This window comes from Canis lupus, chromosome 27, assembly GCF_003254725.2.
Source record: "Canis lupus dingo isolate Sandy chromosome 27, ASM325472v2, whole genome shotgun sequence".
NCBI lineage: Eukaryota > Metazoa > Chordata > Mammalia > Carnivora > Canidae > Canis > Canis lupus.
Window position 1 is genome coordinate 16,987,905 of NC_064269.1, and position 19,689 is coordinate 17,007,593.

General features: G+C 38.9%; 1 long non-coding RNA gene across 7 annotated transcripts in view; it reads right to left on the reverse strand.

Annotated features, from left to right (window-relative positions):
* The window catches only part of LOC112665588 (uncharacterized), a 119,551-nt gene that overhangs the window by 10,052 nt on the left and 89,810 nt on the right, over positions 1–19,689 (reverse strand). For 4 of the 7 annotated variants that reach the window (XR_007406308.1, XR_004809856.2, XR_003140482.3 and 1 more), the window contains 3 exons: positions 18,496–18,616; positions 17,407–17,481; positions 2,831–3,032 (listed from right to left, as the gene is read on the reverse strand). This is a non-coding gene — a long non-coding RNA (uncharacterized LOC112665588). Of the gene's footprint in view, positions 1–2,830; positions 3,033–17,406; positions 17,482–18,495; positions 18,617–19,689 lie in introns of those variants that run through there. The other 3 variants (XR_004809858.2, XR_004809855.2, XR_004809857.2) reach the window with 2 other exon arrangements.

The following is a 19,689-nucleotide window of genomic DNA, read 5'->3' on the forward strand; positions in this document are numbered from 1 at the left end:
AGCAATGAATTGGACCCAAGATTCAATTAGCCAACTTAGGAGAACATTTATGCTTCTAAGTGTGAGTCAACATATCAAATTCTAATTGATAGAGGAGTACCCAATTGGTAACTTCAGCCCAGTCAAATCTTACATTCATCACCACTGGTCTCACATCTTTGGAATCTAATCACATATCCATTCCCCAGATTCTTCCCAATAAAATTGCTGAAAATTTGCTTTGTTTTTGTTTTTTTCATATATAGGCTGTTTCCTCCTGGATAAGGTCTTATGTTTCCCATCTGGGTTGAACTATGTCTACACAAAATTTGATGTGCTAAGTTCCTAACCCTTGCTATCTCAGGATGTGACTTTATTTAGAGATCAAGTAGAGGTAATCAAGTCAAAAGGAGGTCATTAAGGTGGACTCCAATCCAATATGACTGATGTCCTTCTAAAGGACATAAAAAGGAATATGCAGGGCCCCTGGGTTGCTCAGTCAGTTAAGCATCTGCCTTCAGCTCAGATACTGATTCCAGGGTTCTAGGATGAATCCCCACATTGGACTTCCTGCTCAGGGAGGAGTCTGCTTCTCCATCTCTCTCTGCTCCTCCCATTGCTCCTGCTCTCCCTCTCTCTGTCTTTCAAATAAATAAAATCTTCAAAAAGAGGTTGGCGGGGGGGCAGGGCGTGCAAACAGGGAGAACACCAAATGAACGTGAAGGCAGAGATAAGGGTGATATTTCTACAAGGCATGTGACACCAAAGATTGCCAGAAAATCCCCAGAAGCTAGTTGAGAAGCATAGAACAGATTCTTTCTCATAGGTCTCAGAAGGAACCAACCCTGGCAATATCTTGATTTTGAACTTCTAGCCTGGAACTATAAGGCAATAAATTTCTATCATTTATGCCACCCAGTTTGTTGTACTTTGTATAGTAGCCCTAGCAATCTAAGACATTTGTGTTGGATCTAATTCTCACTATGGGACTAAGAAGAATGAAAGGTGGTAGAGGGGATTCAGAGAATTGTTATCATCTTGGGTATAGTCATTAAAATAATTTAATGACTTTAATAATTTACCATTGCCCAAGCTATAGTCATTAAAATAATTTCATACAGGGGAAGATTGGTTTCTTCAAACAGCTAAGAGGGATCTGCCTTGTGTTAAGAAAAAAGGTTGCATGTGAGTGGGTGTGGGTATTCAGGATTTTAAAGTTCTTGACTTCATTCAACTCTGCCAAAATGAACCAGTCCTCTGTCTCAAGGTCTACTTCTTACCCACAGGTGTCTTTTACAAAAGAGATCATGACAGAGTTGATTGTCAGTTTTGTTATAACTCTGCAACCATTAAATCTGGCCCTTGTGCTTGATTTTTAGCCATACTTAGTCTGCAACGAAGGCTTTCTAATCTTTCATTCAGTTTCTGAATCAAGCATCCAAAGCCTATAATTTGTCCTTTACACTTTCTAGGGCCATCAGAAATTTCCAACAAGCCTAAAATTTTTATAATTTCTATTGTCGTGACAGCAATTAAATGCCATAGTGATTTGATCTCCCTATGCCTTTGACCTGTGCATCATCCCATGCTGCTATTAATAATTTGGGATCAGGCTTTCTGCATGGAGCCTGCTTCTCCCTCTGCCTATGTCTCTGCCTCTCTCTCTGTGTATCTCTCATGAATAAATAAATAAAATAAAAATAAAATAATTTGTAATTATTTTTGTAATTGTGATGCCACTACATTCTATGAGTTATCAATGTTTCACTAAGCAATTTAGTCATTGGTCCTCAAAAATGTTAGCAATCAAATCCTAGAATCCTATTTTTTTTTATTTTATTTGTCTATTTATTCATAAGGGACACACAGAGAGAGGCAGAGACATAGGCAGAGGGAGAAGCAGGCTCCCTGCAGTGAGCTTCATGCAGGACTCAATCCCGGGACACCAGAATCACGCCCTGAGCTAAAGGCAGCTGCTCAACCATTGAGCCACCCAGGCATCTCCCAGAATCCTACTTTAAAGGAACATTTCCTGGAACCGCTTCTGGTACCAGTTACTATATCAGTCAAATTCTGGTAGGAAATACTGCACATTTAAATAGAAACATTGAAGAGTTTAAGAAAAATATAGGTCCATTGATTTTGACAAGAGTGCTAAGACAATTCAATGGGGGAAAGAACAGTGTTTTCAATAAATGGTGTTGGGATCATTCAATAGACATGCAAAAGAATCATGTTTGGACCCTTACTTCCTCCTTCCTCTTTCAGCACTCTATTTCCTTCATACAAAATTGACTGAAAATGGACTGAAGACCTTAGGTCTTTGTTAGAGCTAAAACTCTTAGAACTAGACTCAAGCATAAATCTTCCTCCTTGAGTCAGGCAATGGTTTTTTAGTTATGATGCTAAAAGTGCAAGCAACAGAAGAAATTTTGCCTTCATAAAAATTTTGTATTTTGGGGGATCCCCTCTACTTGCTAGATGGGACGCTGCTCAATTCATGAATCTCTTAATAAAACTAATTAGATCTTCAAAAACTATTTTTTCCTTTCAAAATACTTATAAAGAAAAAAAAAACTTATAAAGAAAGTGAAAAGACAACCCACAGAATATGAGAAAACACTTGCAAATCATATCCAGGGACTAATACTCAGAATGTATAAAAAACTCTTACAACCCAATAATAAAAAGATAAATAGCCCATTTAAAAATGGACAAAGGATCCAAATAGACATTTCTCCAAAGAAATATATAAAGGGCCAATATGCACATGAATATCATTGATGGTGAATGTCATTAACCATCAAGGAATGTAAATCAAAACCACAATGAAATACCACTTCATGCTCATTGTGATGGCTTTAATCAAAAAGATAGACAAGTGTGGTGAAGATGCAGACAAACTGGAAATCTGATACATCGCTGTTGAGAATATAAAATGGTACATCTGCTTTGGATAATAGTCTGGCAGTTCCTCAAAAGGTTATACATAGTTACCACAGGACCCAACAATTTCATTCCTGGGATATATTTTCATTCCTATAGATATGTACCTAAAAGAAATGGAAAACAAATGGAAACATCCTCACAAAAAGTTGTACCAAATGTTCATAGTGGTTGTATTCATTATAACCAAAAAGAGGAAACAATCGGACAATGTACACATGTACTCAATCACAGGCAAAGTCCTAACTTCTGCTGTTCACTTGCCCTTTATTTAGAGGTGGTGAGATTTCCCTTGCACCTTCATTTATCCACGTAAAACACCAAAGTTCCTCATCATCAAATTACAATGACTATAACCATCCACAATTGTTGAATGGTGGATTGCCCTCAGATTATGTGTTTATTTGGGCTGGATGGGATAGGAGTAGACTTCCCCATCCTTCCTGCTCCTCATGATGGCAGGCCCTCTTCTCCATCCTTCCTCCTCCTAGACTCCATTTCCTTTTACTTCTCCATGCAAGCAACCTGCTCTTCTGTCTCCTTCTCCCAATTCCCATCTATAATTCCATCTAGTTTGTATGAAGTAAAGAACTGGTTTTAAGAATTAAATGGCTTTGTACATAGGCATCTTAATCTTTTCAACTCTTCATAAGTTAGCAAATTTTGGGACTCCTCTTTCTGTGACATTGTGGCCTAAAGAAGAGGTAAAAGTAGCTTTTAAGATATCATTAAGAGAGCAAGGTGGTATACATTGAAAATAAATAAATTAATATTATGGTACATCACAGTAGCAGAAACACCATTCCTAAGACCCTTGTAGTCATCACTCCTTAGGGCCTAGATATGTTAGACAAGTAAGAGACCCTTTTGACTTAAAGACTCTTCAAATCAATAAACATGTATTTAAGAGTCTTGTACCATGCCATTTGCTATGTACCTTGCCATGTACCTTGCCAAGTGCTAGGGTAAATTGGTTAAACACAAAACTCACACAGTTCCTGCTTTTGAGGAGCATATTTTTATTAATTTCATGGGATAGTTTCAGTGTGGGATCTTATCTAGCCTTTTGCTGAGAAAACTTTTGCATATATTAGAGAAATGACACTTTACTCCTATTCCAATACTATCTCCAACTCCCTTTTAATTCAAGGCCTTCTTCATTACAACCCACATCCCACAATAAAAATTTAGACTCAAGAGTAGACAAGGCATAGTACAGATCTAGATATAAAATGGGAGGCCAATCAAAGATTCCAATTTGGGGTGCCTGAGTGTCTCAGCGGTTGAGTGTCTTCCTCTGCTCAGGGCATGATCCTGGTCCCGGGATTGAGTCCCACACTGGGCTCCCCATGGGGAGTCTGCTTGTCCCTCTGCCTATGTCTCTGCCTCTCTTTCTGTGTCTCTCATGAATAAATAAATAAAATATTGTTTTAAATTCCAATTTAATCACATTTCATATCTTAGATAGGAAGAGAAGAGTTTCTCTCATTAAGAAATTCCTTTGGAGGGCAGCCCAGGTGGCTTAGTGGTTTGGCGCCTGCCTTCAACATAGGGCCTGATCCTGGGATCGAGTCCCACGTCGGGCTCCCTGCATAGAGCCTGCTTCTCCCTCTGCCTGTGTCTCTGCCTCTCTCTCTGTGTGTCTCTCGTGAATAAATAAATAAATAAATAAATAAATAAATAAATAATCTTAAAAAAGAAATTCCTTTGGAGATTAATGGGGAAGGAATAGGATGTACAAGAGGATATTCTCAATTCTAACCTAGTAGAGACCCAAAGTGTTAGCCATCATGATGGTCTCCAGCTACAGCAGAAAAAAAAAAAAAGGAAGAAAAAATTTTTAGTGTTCTTCTATCCCAATATATTTATAATCTTGCAGGAAGAAAAGCTTCTTATGTAGGAGACAAAATCTTTAATCCAGAGGACATGAAGAAGAAAAAGATTCATGTTTAACTACATGAAAATTAAAACACACGATCAAAATGTTAAAAACACTTATGTTTTATATACATATAGAGAAACAGAGTGAGAGAGAGAGAAAAAGAAGGAAAGGGAGGGAGGGAGAGAGCTCTTACAACGAAAAGTACAACAATTCAATAGAGAAATTGGCAAAGGATGTGAACCTACTATTAACAGAAAAAATAAATATTAATGGTATATAAGCAAATAAAAAGATGTTCAGCTGCATTCATAATTAAGCAAATGCAAATTAAAACACCAAAATACCATTTTAACTTAGATGGAAAAATTCATGGTGCTAGAGAACTTATTGGAAAATAGATATACTAATTGAAACTATGAATCTTTGCAGCTTCTTTGGTAGGCAAATATTGGAAACATATATCAAAATTGAAAGCACAATACTCTGCATCAGCCATGACCTGTTTGCTTTCTGCTCTATTTCCTACTCTTTTGCTCAGCTCTGTCTCACAGAGGCTGAACCCTGCAAACTACAGTCCCCAGGCTCCTTTCCCCGCTAGTTTCCAGATAGATACAGTCAACGGGAAGTAATAGCAGGAGATAGAAGAGCAAAAGTATAGAAGAAGCTAGTATATTTATTTTCCCTTTCTGTTTCCAGGGCATTCCCAACAGTGGCTGCATCTGACTCATGCATGACCCAGTTCTCACCAGGCAGGACAATCCTTCCCTCTATGGTCCCAGCTCCCCAAAAGTGCTTCCAGCTCCAGCCTCTGGTCATACTACCACTTCTTAGTCTCTGCAGCCCCTAATAGCTTTATGCTGTTACCGATATTTAAGTCGCCTATTTGCCCTTTCAGGCTACATTTTACCTCTTTGAAACTGGCTCCCCATATTGAATCCCCTCTATTAAAAGTAACGTGGAGTGGGATTTTGCAATTTTGCTTGTTTTTGTTCTTAAAATTATTCTAACTGATAGACTCTCTGACTTGCACTTGTAGTAATTTTCCCTATATTCTTAGATATGGAGTATCTGTGTGCAAACACTTCAATATGAGGTTATTCAGCAAAGCATTGTTTTAAAAGAAAATGCACAAATATAAGCTAGATATTTACTGATAGATAGGTAATCCAAACAATGGAATATTATACAACTACTTAAAGGTATGAGGTAGATTTATAAATGTGTTGATGTGGAAAGATAGCCAAGATATTAAGAAAAAATAGCATGATGCAAAACAGTATGTAGTACAAAGTTTAAAAAAATGCACATATGTGTGTATACACTTTTTAAAATCATGGCTGAAGAACAGTTCTCTAGAGACAGACTGCCTGGGATTACATCTCATTCCAGAACTTGAACACTGTGTGAACTTGGGCAATTTCCTTGAGCTTTCTTTACTTATCTGTCCCTGTTTCTTTATCTATAAAATGGAGATAATAATTCTCATTTTTTAAAAAATTAAATGAACTATGGGATCCCCTGGGTGGCTCAGTGGTTTAGTGCCTGCCTTCAGCCTGGGACGTGGTCCTGGAGTTCCGGGATGGAGTCCCACGTCAGGCTCCCTGCATGGAGCCTGCTTCTCCCTCTGCCCATGTCTCTGCCTCTCTCTCTCTCTTTCTCGGTCTCTCATGAATAGATAAATAAAATCTTTTTTAAAAAAAATTAAATGAACTAATGCAAGAGTTGGAAAACTATAGCTCATAGGCCAAATCTGGCTGTTGCCTGTTTTTATAAATAAGGTTTTATTAGAACATAGTCACATTTGTTATATACTCTCTATAACTGGCATCCTTGGGAGTGGGGGGGGGGAGGGTGGACCTAAGATGATGGCATAGTAGGAGGACCCTAGGCTTGCTTCATCCCTTGAACACAGCTAGATAACTATCAAATCATTCTGAATACCCAAAAAAATTGACCTGAGGACTTACAGAAGAAACTGCACAACTAAAAGGAGGGAAGAGGCCACATTGAGGAAGGTAGGAAGTGTGGCCGACTTAAGCAAGATGGAACCCGGGGGTCGTAATATATGTGGACTCGAGGAGGTGCTGTGTGCCCAGAGTAGTGGCCGAATGCCTTAATGGGGCGAGGAGAGCATCCACTGCAAGTCAATCGAGGAGATTGCGACGCTGGTGCAGAAGAAGCTGGCTAACCAGTCGGGCCTGGATGTGATCCGCATCCGCAAGCCTTTCCACACTGACAGTCCTAGCATCCAGGGCCAGTGGCACCCCTTCACCAACAAACTGACAATGTTGGGTGGGCTACGCCCAGGAGAAGTCCAGAATGCTATGCTAGCCCAGGCACAAGTGCCATAAAGAGTTGCTCCACCAACTACAATCTCAGGCTCTGGACTCTTACCTCAGTGGAAGTGGTTCTTCCTCTTTCAGAGGAATTCCAAGCCCACACAGGCAGATGGAGCCCACCAAAAGAGACATTGATGCCAAAGCTTTTGCTTGGGATAAAGAAGAGCTCTTCATTGCTCAGGAGGGGCAGTGACTTTGTTCGTCTCCTAATTCTTTCCTGTTTGACATCCCTGAAATCTGACCGTTCAAGAATATTGCAGGCATTTATTTCTGAAATCCAGATTGATAACAGTGATCTCAAATCCTGGTGAGGAGTTTCAAGATTGGCTTCACAAGAGTCTCCAATGTTCTCTTTCTACAGTCATTGAGCTAGAGAGCTAGCTAGCCCCTTATACTGTGCTGTGAACCTGGCATTAGGATAACCATTTTATATCTGTGTGAATGTTTAGATTAGAAAAGTGAGGTTAATAAACTTGCCCAAGGTTACAAAAAAAAAAAGTGGTTTGGGAGAGAAGCAGATCACAGGTGCTACTGAGGGGAGAGAATCCTAGACACAAGAAAGGCGAGAGAGAGTGGAGTGCATAGAAATGCACAAAAGAATAGTTCCCCAAAGCCATTGGCTGAGAAAACAAATGGGGCTGATTTCCATGAGTTTTTGCAATCAGTGGGGCTCAAAGACTGGAGTCTTAGAGGCATGGGGACTTGGCCGGGATAGAGACCTGAGTGTGCTGCCCTACTCCTGGAAAGAAGACATGAAAGCAACCTCAGGGCAGATAACATGATCTGAGGATCACCTACAGTGCATGGGGGCAGGGGGGATAGAGGGAAGACTATTCCCTCTACTTGCAGTGCAACTATGAGAGGTGCCGTTGCCTCTCCAGGGACAAGAGGGCCAATGGAGGCCATTTTACTCCCCTGCCCCTCAGCATCAGCACAGAAATACGTACTGAGAGTGACTAACAGACATTGACTGTTTAGCCTGCTTTGCTCCAAATTCCAACCCCCTGTGCTTTAGTGTGACTGCCTTTCTGGGTCAAACCTTCATTGATCTTAGCCCAGTGAGACTCTCACATAGAAGACCAGTGTGGGTGCCCACCACACCAGGTTCCTAAAGTTTGGAGTCAGCAGGTTTGTCTGTGATAGAGCCCAAAGTGCACTGCATACTTCAGGCAGGTAAGCAACCCAGAGATGGACAGTGTGAAAACAGCAATTTGAAAAATGCCTAGGATGCACAAGGGGAAATTATTTCCTCTTTGGGAGCCTTGCCTGAGAGGATCAAGCACAGACTCCCATCTATTGAGACAAAGAATCATTTCCATCCCCCATCCCTCATCATAAAACAACTTCAGTAAACAGCACAGGGCAATAATGGCTGCCTAACCTGATTACATCAGGTCCCGCCCACCCCCCACCCCCCCACCCCCCCACCCCCCTACCCCCCCGCTGGTACTGCTTTTCTCCAGCAAGTGTGCCTTAGAACCAGTGCAGCAGACCTCTTAAACAGAAGACCAGTACAATCTCCACCCCCCACCAAATCTATTGACCACAGAGTTCTGCAAAGCTTCAGTTCTAGTGAAAATAGTATCAGGTCTCATTTAACAATCAGACCAGAGCACACCTAGTTAAAACTTGCCACACCCTGGACAAGGTCCAAACACTCCTCACTGTAGGCAAGGAGACCCTCTGCAGATGACTGACCTGAGGGACAGAGCAGCCAAAACATAGCAGCAGAGCACATGCAGCACTTAACAGAGGCACTTCCTAAAGCACTAGGCCCTGGATATTATACAATTGCTTCTTCATAAAAACATTACTCACAGGAACAGGAAACAAAACAGAATTTTCTAACACAGAAAAGAAGACAGAGACCTAGATCAAATGCCAAGACAGAGGAATTCATCCCAAAATAAAGAGTAAGAAAATCACAGCCAGAGATCTAATCAAAACAGATATAAGTAACATGCCTGATGAAGAATTTAAAGCACAGATACAGATACTTGCTGGCCTCGAGAAAAACATGGAAGACATCAGGAAGACCCTTACCAGGGGGATCAAAGAGCTAAAAAACAATCAGGGAAAAATGCAATAATTCAGATTCAAAACTGTCTGAATGTAATGACCACAAGGATGGAAGAAGCAGAATAAGTAATATAAGGGAGAGAATAATGGAAGATAATAAAGCTGGGGAATAAAATAAGGAACTATGGATCGGGTGAATAGACTTCAGAAACTCAGTGGTTCCATCAAATGTAATAACATTCATATTATAGGAGTTCCAGAAGAAGAAAAAGAGATAGAAAAGGGGGAAGAAGGTTTATTTGAGGAAATAAGGACTGAAAACTTCCCTAATCTGGGGAAGGAAACAGACATCCAGATTCAGGAGGCACAGAGAACTCCATTCGAAACCAACAAAAAACAGGCCAACCAAGACATATTGTGATTAAATTTGCAAAATACACTGATAAAGAAAAAATCCTGAAAGCAGCAAGACAAAGGAAGTCCCTAACCTACAAGGGAAGACCCATAAGTTTAGCTACAGTTCTCTCCACAGAAACTTGGCAAGCCAGAAGAAAACGGTATGATATATTCAACATCCTCAATGAGAAAAACATGCAGCAAGGTTGCCATTCAGAATAGAAGGAGAGATAAAGAGTTTCCCAGACAAACAAAAACTAAAGTTCATAACCACTGAGCCCTGCAAAAAATATTAAAGGGGACTCTTTGAGTGGAAGGAAAGACCAAAAGCTACAAAGACTAAAAAGGAACAAAGAAAATCTCCAGAAACAAGTAATGAAGTGGCACTAAATATATATCTATCAATGGACTAAATACTCCAATCAGAAGACATAGGGTATCAGAATGGATTAAAAAACAAAAAACAAAAACCAAGATCCATCTATATGCTGCCTACAACCATTCATTTTAGATCTAAAGATACCTGCAGATTGAAAGTAAGAGGATAGAGAACCACTTATCATGCTAATGGATGTCAAAAGAAAGCCAGAGTAGCAATACTTATATCAGACAAAGTAGATTTTAAACTGTAACAGGAGGGCAGCCCTGGTGGCTCAGTGGTTTAGCGCCACCTTCAGCCAAGGGCCTGGTCCTGAAGACCAGGGATCAAGTCCCGCATCAGGCTCCCGGTGCATGGAGCCTGCTTCTCCCTCTGCCTGTGTTTCTGCCTCTCTCTCTCTCTGTGTGTCTATCATGAATAAATAAATAAAATAAAATAAAAATAATAAACTGTAACAGGAGACAAAGAAGGGTACTATATCAAAATAAAGATGTCTATCTAACAAGAAGTTCTAACAATTATAAATATTTGTGCACCCAACTTGGGAGCACCCAAGTATATAAAACAATTAAAAACAAACTTAAAGGAATGCATTAATAATAATACAATTACAGTGGGAGACTTTAACACCCCACCTCCAGGAATGAACAGATCATCTAAGCAGATAATCAGCAAGAAAACAATGGCTTTGAATGACATATTGGGCCAGATAGCCTTAATAGATAAATTCAGAACATTTTATCCTAAATTAGCAGAATACACATTCTTTTCAAGTGTACATGAGACATTCTCCAGAATAGATCACATACTAGGTCACAAATAAGGCCTCCACAAATACAAGACTGAGATCATACCATGCATAATTTCTGACCACAATGCTATGAAACTTGGAATCAACCACAGGAAAAAATTTGAAAAGAAAACAAATACTTGGAGGTTAAAGAATGTGCTACTAAAGAGGTGCCTGGGTGGCTCAGTCAGTTAAGCACCTGCCTTCTGCTCTGGTTGTGATCTCTGGGTTCTGGGACCAAGCCCTTCATGAGGCTTCCTGCTCAGCAAGGAGTCTGCTTCTCCCTCTCCCTCTGCTGACTGCACCCACATCAGTTCTGCTCAATTTCTCTCTCTCTCAAATAAATAAAATCTTAAAAGAAAAAAGTGCTAATAAAGAATGAATACATCAACCAGAAAATTAAAGAAAAAAATTTAAATTACATGGAAACAAATGAAAATGAAAACATGATGGTCCAAAACTTTGAGATGCAGCAAAAGTGGTCATAAGAGGGGAGTATATGACAATACAGGCTTAAACTCAAGAGGCAAGAGCAATCTCAAATAAATAATCTAATCTTACATCTAAAGAAGCCAGAATAAGAACAACAAATCATACCTAAAGCCAGCAGAAGAGGGGAAATAATAAAGATTACAACAGAAATCAATAATATAGAAACAAAAAAGCAGTAGAACAAACCAACAAAACCAGAAGTTGGTTTTTTGAAAAAAGTAATAATATTGATAAACCCCTGGCTAGACTTATCAAAAAGAAGAGAAAAGACCCAAATAAATTAAATCACAAATGAGAGAGGAGAAATAACAGGCAACACTACAGAAATATAAACAATAATAAGAAAAACTTATGAAAAATTACATGCCAACAAACTGGGCAATCTGGAAGAAATAGACAAATTCCTAGAAACCTACAATCTACTGAAACTGAAACAGGAAGAAATAGAAAACTTGAACAAACTGATAACCAGCAAAGAAATTGAATCAGTAATCAAAAATCTTCCCACAAACAAAAGTCCAGGGCCAGATGGCTTCCCAAGGGAATCCTACCAGACATTTAAAGAAGAGTTAATACCTCTTCTTCTCAAACTGTTCCAAAAACTAGAAATGGAATAAAAATTTCAAACTCATTCTACCAGGCCAGAATTACCTTGATTCCAAAACTAGACAAAGGCCCCATTAAGAATAAGAATTACAGCCCAATATCCCTGATGAACATGGATGCAAATAAATTCTCAAGAAGACACTAACAAATCAAATCCAACAGTGTATGAAGAACATTATTTGCCATGATCAAGTGGGATTTTTTCCCCTGGGCTGCGCAGGTGGTTCAATATTCACAAATCAATCAAGGTGATGATCCACCACATTAAAGAAGAAAGGATAAGAACCATATGATCCTCTCAATAGATAAAGAAAAAGCATCTGAAAAGTACAACACACATTCATGATAAAAACCCTCAACAAAGTAGGGACAGATGGCACATATCTCAACATCATAAAGGCCAGGTATGAAAAACCCACAGTTAATATTGTCCTCAATGGGAACAAACTGAGAGATTTTCCCCTAAGGTCAGGAACAAGACAGGGATGTTCATTCTCCCCACAATTGTTCAACATAGTAGTGGAAATCCTAGCCTCAGCAATTAGACAACAAAAAGAAATAAAAAGCATCCAAACTCAAGGAAGAAGTCAAACTTCTCACTATTTGCATATGACATGATACTCTATACAGAAAACCCAAAAGACTCAACCAAAAAATTGCTAGAGCTGATACACAAATTCAGTAAAGTCACAGGATACAAAACCAATGTACAGAAATCTGTTGCATTCCTATACACTAATAATGAAGCAGCAAAAGAGAAATCAGGGAATCAATCTCATTTACAATTGCATCAAAAACCATAAAGTATCTAGGAATAAACCCAATCAAAGAGGTAAAAGATCTATACTCTGAAAACTATAAAACACTTACGAAAGAAATTGAAGAGGACATAAAGAAATGAAAAAACATGATTCCAAGCTCAGGAATCAAAAGAACCAAAATTGTTAAAATGTCTATACTGCTCAAATCCATCTACACATTTAATGCAATCCCTATAAAAATGACACCAGCATTATTCACAGAGCTCACACAAACAATCCTTAAATTTGTATGGAACCACAAAAGACCCTGAGTAGTCAAAGCAATCTTGAAAAAGAAAGGCAAAGCTAGAGGCATCACAATTCCAGCCTTCAAGCTATATTACAAAGCTGTAGTCAGCAAGCCAGTATGCTACTGGCACAAAAACAGACACATGGATCAATGGAACAGATTAGAAGACCCAAAATGGGCCCACAACTATATGGTCAACTAATCTTTGACAAAGCAGGAAAGAATATCCAATGGAAAAAAGACAGTCTCTTCAACAAATGGTTTTGGGGAAACTGGACAGATACATGCAGAATGAAACTGGACCAGTTTCTTAAACCACATAAAAAAGTAAATTAAAAATGGATGAGAGGCCTAAATTTGAGAAAGGAAACCATCAAAATGCTAGAGGAGAACACAGGCAGTAACCTCTCTGGCTTTGACAGTAGCAACTTTTTATTAGATATTTCTCCTGAGGCAAGGAAAGAAAAGCAAAATAAACTATTGGGAGTACATCAAGATAAAAAGCTTCTGCACCAGTGAAGGAAACAATCAATAAATCTAAAGACAACTTTTGGAATGGGAGAAGATATTTGCAAACTACATATTTGATAAAGGTTTAGTATCCAAAATCTATAAAGAGCTTATCAAACTCCATACCCAAACCCCAAATAATCCAGTTAAGAAATGAGCATAAGACACATATAGACATTTTTTCAAAGAAGACATTCAGATGGCTAACAGACACATGGAAAGATGCTCAACATCACTCATCATCAGTGAAATACAAATCAAAACCACAATGAGGTTCATCTCACACCAATCAGAATAGCTAAAATTAACAACACAAGAAACAACAGCTGTTGGTGAGGATGCAGAGAAAGAGGGTTCCTTTTGCACCATTGGTGGGAATGCCAACTGTGCAGCCACTCTAGGCAACAGTATGGAGGTTCCTCAAAAAGTTAAAAATAGAACTGCCTGACAATCCAGCAATGCACTACTAGGTATTTACCCAAAGGATATAAAAATACTGATTCAAAGAAATACATGCACCCCAATGTTTATAGCAGAAGCATCAACAATAGCCAAATTATGTAAAGAGCCAAAGTATACATGGACTGATGTATATTTTGCCATTCATAATGACATGGATGGAGCCAGAGAGTATTATCCTGAGTGAAATAAGTTAGTCAGAGAAAGACAGATACCATATGATTTCACTCATATATGGAATTTAAGAAACAAAACAGATGAACAGGTAAGAAAAAGAAAGAAAGAAAAGAAAAGAAAGAAAAGAAAAGAAGACAAAAGAAAAGAAAAGAAAAGAAAAGAAAAGAAAGAAAAGAAAAGAAAAAAAGAAAAGAAAAGAAAAAAAGAAAAGAAAAGAAAAGAAAGGGAGGGAGGGAGGGAGGGAGGAAGGAAGGAAGGAAGGAAGAAGAAGAAGAAGAAGAAGAAAGAAAGAAAGAAAGAAAGAAAGAAAGAAAGAAAGAAAGAAGAAGAAAGAAAGAAGAAAGAAAGAAAGAAAGAGAAAGAAAGAAAGAAAGAAGAAAGAAGCAAACCAGAAAACAGACTTTTAACTATAGAGAACAAACTGAGGTAACTGGAGGGGAGGTTGGGGGGGGGGGGGGAATGAGTTAAATGGGTGATGGGTATTAAGCAGGCTTTTGTGATAAACAGTAGGTATTGTATGTAAGTGATGAATCACTAAATTGTACACTTTAAACTAATATTACACTGCTTGTTAATAATCTGGAATTTAAATAAAAACTCGACAATGATAAAAATCTATTGATGATAGATAGATATTCTCTATAACTGCTTTCATAGTCCAACAAAAGAGTAGAGTAGTTGCGACAGAGACCAAATGATCCAGAAAGCCTAAAACACTATTTGGCCTTCACAGAAAAATTTTGCTGAGCCCTGCCTGAATCAAATTACAGCCCAGCTGCAAAATGGGCATAATAATAACTGCCTTATATTAATATTAGAGTTCAATGAAATAATTAGTGTCTAGACAGCTAATAATCTACTAATAATCTATTGTTAGCAGAAACCTTACCAGTAAAGTCAAAAACCACATTTTTATATGTTATATGTATTATATTCTATATTCTTTTTTTTTTATATTCTATATTCTTACAATAAAATAAGCTAGAAAAAAGAAAATGTTAAGAAAATCATAAGGAAGAGAAAATATATTTACAGCAATGCACTATATATATATATTTATTTAAAATCCATGTGTAAGTGAACCCACACAGTTCAAACCCATATTATTCAAGGGTCTATTGTAATGTTCTTTTCATGTCAAGATAGGGAGGATTGTTGGAGTCTCTGGGCTTCAGCATGTGGTAAACACTAAAGTGTAGATGTTTTCATACAAGTAGTTGTGAAAGATACAAAGCTCTTGGGGACATACAGAGGCCTCCCTGGGAGGGTTTGCCAAAACCAGAGCTACATCTGAGGGCTGGTTCATTTGTAAGTCCATGGGAAGACTCAGAAAACATGAATCGGCAGTTTTCCACAGAAACTCATCAAGAGTATTCTCTTTTCTCCCATTTGGAGTTTGGATGGGATATGTATAGCTCTATAGATTGATGTTCTTTAAAAGAATGCTACAAGTTATGGGAAAAGAGCCTCGCTTGGAAATCATGCTAAACTCCTCTCTGTAGCTATTTTAGTTACATACTGCTAGATAATAAACTATTCCCAAGTACTCGTGGTTCTGTAGTCTGAACTCCAGGCAGGGTTTGACTACATGGTTCTTCTACTCCATGTGGCCAGAGCCATGGTCACTCACTAGGCTGATTTTAGCTATGGGTCTGGCTAGGCTGGAAGGCCCAAAAAGATGTCACTCACATTTCTTGTGCCTCAGTGCTCCTCCATATGGTCTTCCTTTCTCCACGTGGTCTCTCCCTTCAGTAGTCTTGCCTGGGCTTCTTTACACTGAAGGGGTTTGGTAGAGACCCCCAAAATGTGCCATTTTGACATGTGGACTATTTTGAGCTGAAGGAGTGGAGATGCTGTGGGCTCGAGATCAACTTTGGCCCCTCCCTTAAATACACAGGAGAACCTAAATTGGAGACCTTTCCCAGAATAAGGTTAATTGTCGGAGATAAATATTATCTGAGTGACCTACTTGTACAGCAGGGCAAGCATCTAATTACCAAGCATCTCCTCTTCTTATTGCCCTGTGAATTGGATTTCTTCCCTTCCCTTTGAAATCCCAGAACCCTACTCCCTTCTACTTAGTTCAGGATGGTATATATACCTCATTTTGCCTGTCTTTGGAATTTCCATGTCTGTGTGGATTTCCTGTATCAATGAAATTAAATCTGATTTTCTCCTGACAATCTGTCTCATGTCAAAGTGACTTGCAGTCCAGCTAGAGAGATCTTGAAGAGGACGGGAAATTCTTCCTCTTCGACAACACCATGGAATCTAGCTTCTTGAAACAAAAATGGGAACTTCCAGACTCCTGAAAAGCTAAGCCTAGAACTGGCACAGCATCACTTTGTTGGAAGGGAAACTTTTCCTCTACCAACTTAGGTCTGTTCATTGGGAGCCTGGAAATTAATTAGCAATAGATAAACAGGAAAAAAACAAACAAGTTTTATTCATATGGATGCAGGAATATCCAAAAGAAGAGACTCACTGGACAGTTAGGGATAAAGATTTCTATATTAACAGGAGAATGAGGAGGGGATATTATAGATATAGGACTTCTATGAGAAAGAAATAGCAGAGCAAATGGAAAGTAGTACAATCTGTAATTATGTTTCTTTATGCAATTTCTCATCCTGGAAATCTCTGTATGAAGTCAGGTAAGGGAAGCTCAGAGAAGGCTTCTTTTTGCATCTGCTGTATCTCAAATATCTTCATTTTAAAACAATCTTTATACCATCTTAGTGGGTTGTAAGTCTCTTCAACTTCCACCTCATTCTACTAGTCAAGGCAAGTTACAGGTCAGACCAGATGCACACAAAAAAAACACAAAAAACACACACACACACACACACACACACACACACAAAAAAAAAAAAAAAAAGACCAGATGCACAAAAAAGAAATAATCTCAACCTCTTTTTTTTTTTTTTCATTTAAAAGAAAAGAAGCCCAACCCAGTGGGAAGCCCAACACTGGGCTTAAACTCATGACCCTGAGATCAAGCATCAGACACTTAACTGACTGAGCCACCCAAGCACCCCAATAATCTCTACCTCTTTTTTTTTTCTTTTTGGATTTTATAATCTCTACCTCTTAGTGGCTGGAGCAGACATGCATGGAGGGAGGAAAGAACTTATGGTGGTCATCTTTAAGGACAATCTGCCACAGAGGTTGAAATTAAAGGATTCGAAAGGAGACTCTTGTCTAGGCTTTCCTTACAATGCTCCAGGGACCATTTTTTTGCATTAGACAGAAAAAGGAAGTTCCCAGGCAAGTAAAATGTCTGCTTCCAGTGTCCTTCAGGTGCCACCCAACCCCACCAGCTACTCCAGATATATCATAAAGAAGCCCAAGACTCTCACAAACCCCAAATCCGAAGTCTCACCTCTGGCTCTTGTTAATGAATCAGGTTATCACGGAATGTGGACTGTTCTGATGATAGAGGCAGCATGAAACAGAACTGGAGAGGATCCAAGAATAATGGGCAGAGATTCATCAGAAAAATCTTTTTGAAAGTGTAATAGGTATGTGTGATATTATTTAAGCTGTTATTCACTTCTATAGAAAACTTGAGAAATAAACGAGTGGCTACACTGAGCTGAGTTGTTTAGAGGCAAGTAGTTTGTGAGACAGGTAGAACCCATAAGATGTTTTCATGAACCTTCATCAACATTGAATATACATGGAGTTTATAAAGCAATAAAAAACTGCAATGCATTAAATACGTACAAGAAATACAAGTGCTCAGTGTTTGTGAAGTATAGCGGGGCTGTCAGTGATCCCTCTTGCTCAGCTAGAGAGTGCAACAGTTAAAACCAGAAATAGACAAGACCGCCTAACTCATGCTTGAACTAAAACTCATTGTTCTTATTTCTTATCACACTTTCTTGAGGGATTGATGAAGATATTTTACAGTGACCAGAATGTTCCAACCACCAAGCCAGAAAGGCCCTGATAGCAAACAGAATGCCTAGAAGACCGCATCCCATACATTCCCTTCTCTGCCCATGATCACATGCTGAGCACACACCAACTTCCACCCTTGATCACGTGCTCCCTGTTTCCTTGCTTGCATGTACCACCCCAATCCTGCAGCCTCTCCTTATAGAGCTTCCGGTGCCCATTTTCCAGACAGGTCAGTTGTGAGCCTAGAGCCTGCTACCTCCCCAGACTGCTACCTCCTGAAATAAATTTCTCCCTTCCTCTTCTCCAAAACCCATCTCTTAAGTTATTGGCTTCTCCTGCAAAGAGTTTATCCGAGTGTGTTGGCAAACCCAGCTGGGAGCCTTGCTTTCAATTTGTCCAGCTCCTCAGGATTCCCTGGAATGGAACAGGAGGCTGTGGCCATGTACCAGAGCTTATGGTTTCATTTCATAAGTTAGTGGCTCTGATAGATGGGTAACAGAGACATTGCCACGCAGATAAAATTCAGTAGGCTAACTAGCAGGTAACACCTGTGGCCAGGTATACTTACCTCTGGGTCTCTCTGATATGAAAAGGTATCATTGGGCCCAAATACCTTTCCTCTAATTGAACCTTCTTGCTCAAACTTCAAGTCTGGTCCCCGAAACCATGTGAGTAGCAGGGAAGGCCTGCTGTAGCAGAGAGAGAGGTAGAACATATGAACATCATGTATCCCAGGATTCAGGTTTCAGGTGATAAGGCCATTATATCCCACTTGCACCCTATCTTTTTCATTTTTATTTTTCACTTGCATTCTATCTTAATTGTGTTAATCTCACTCTCTTTTCCTTTACCACTTGTGGTTTATTTCAGATTTATTCACTGAACCATGCGATTTGTGTACCTTAAGTTGTCTGTGAGCCTTTCTGTACCATAGCTTCTGAGTTAGCTTGTTGGGTTGTGTACTTGGCAAACATAACAGATAATTCCTCATTAGAACAGAAAGTTTTTAAAGTTCAGATTGAAAAATAAAATAAAAATAAAAAATAAAGTTCAGATTGAGATGTTGGATTTCTGCTTCTGTGATGTTAACACACTAACGATTGTTTTTTTTTTAAGATTGTGGGAATCAGTCTGGTCTGCTTTTTCATTTATCCTGGGATCCTAAGGCCCCAGGGTTTAATGAAGAGAATACTTTTAAGTTCTATGTCACATATAAACAAAGAGCAGTGAGAAATACTTTACTTCTGGGGCCTACCCTTTTCATTGCTCTTCTACTGTTTCCTTTTTTCTTTGATAAACTTCTCAAGAGCAATATAAAATATTGTTCTCTTTCTCCCCACCCACTTACCCCATAACCCTCTGCAATCTGACCTCCCACTCACTAGCCACTGAAATTCATTAAATGTCCCAATGACATTGTAATGAACAAATCCAAAAGTTTCTTCCCATTTCTTACTTTGCCCTCAGGTGTCATCTCACTATGAATCACTCCCTACTTGATACATTATCTCTTCCTGGCTTCCCTAGTATTCCAAACCCTATCTCCTTGGGTGGTATAGGGGATCAAAATATGTCACTCCCAAATATGCCACTTTGGCATAAGAATTATTATAAGCTGAAGAAAATTGAGAAACATCAGATACCAAAAAAGTTCTCTGCATCCCCGCACTTGCCTAAAAACATACTTAGATTTTTTTTAAGTTTTAATTTTTTATTATTTATTTATTTTTTAAGTAAAGCTCTATGCCCTATATAGGGCTTG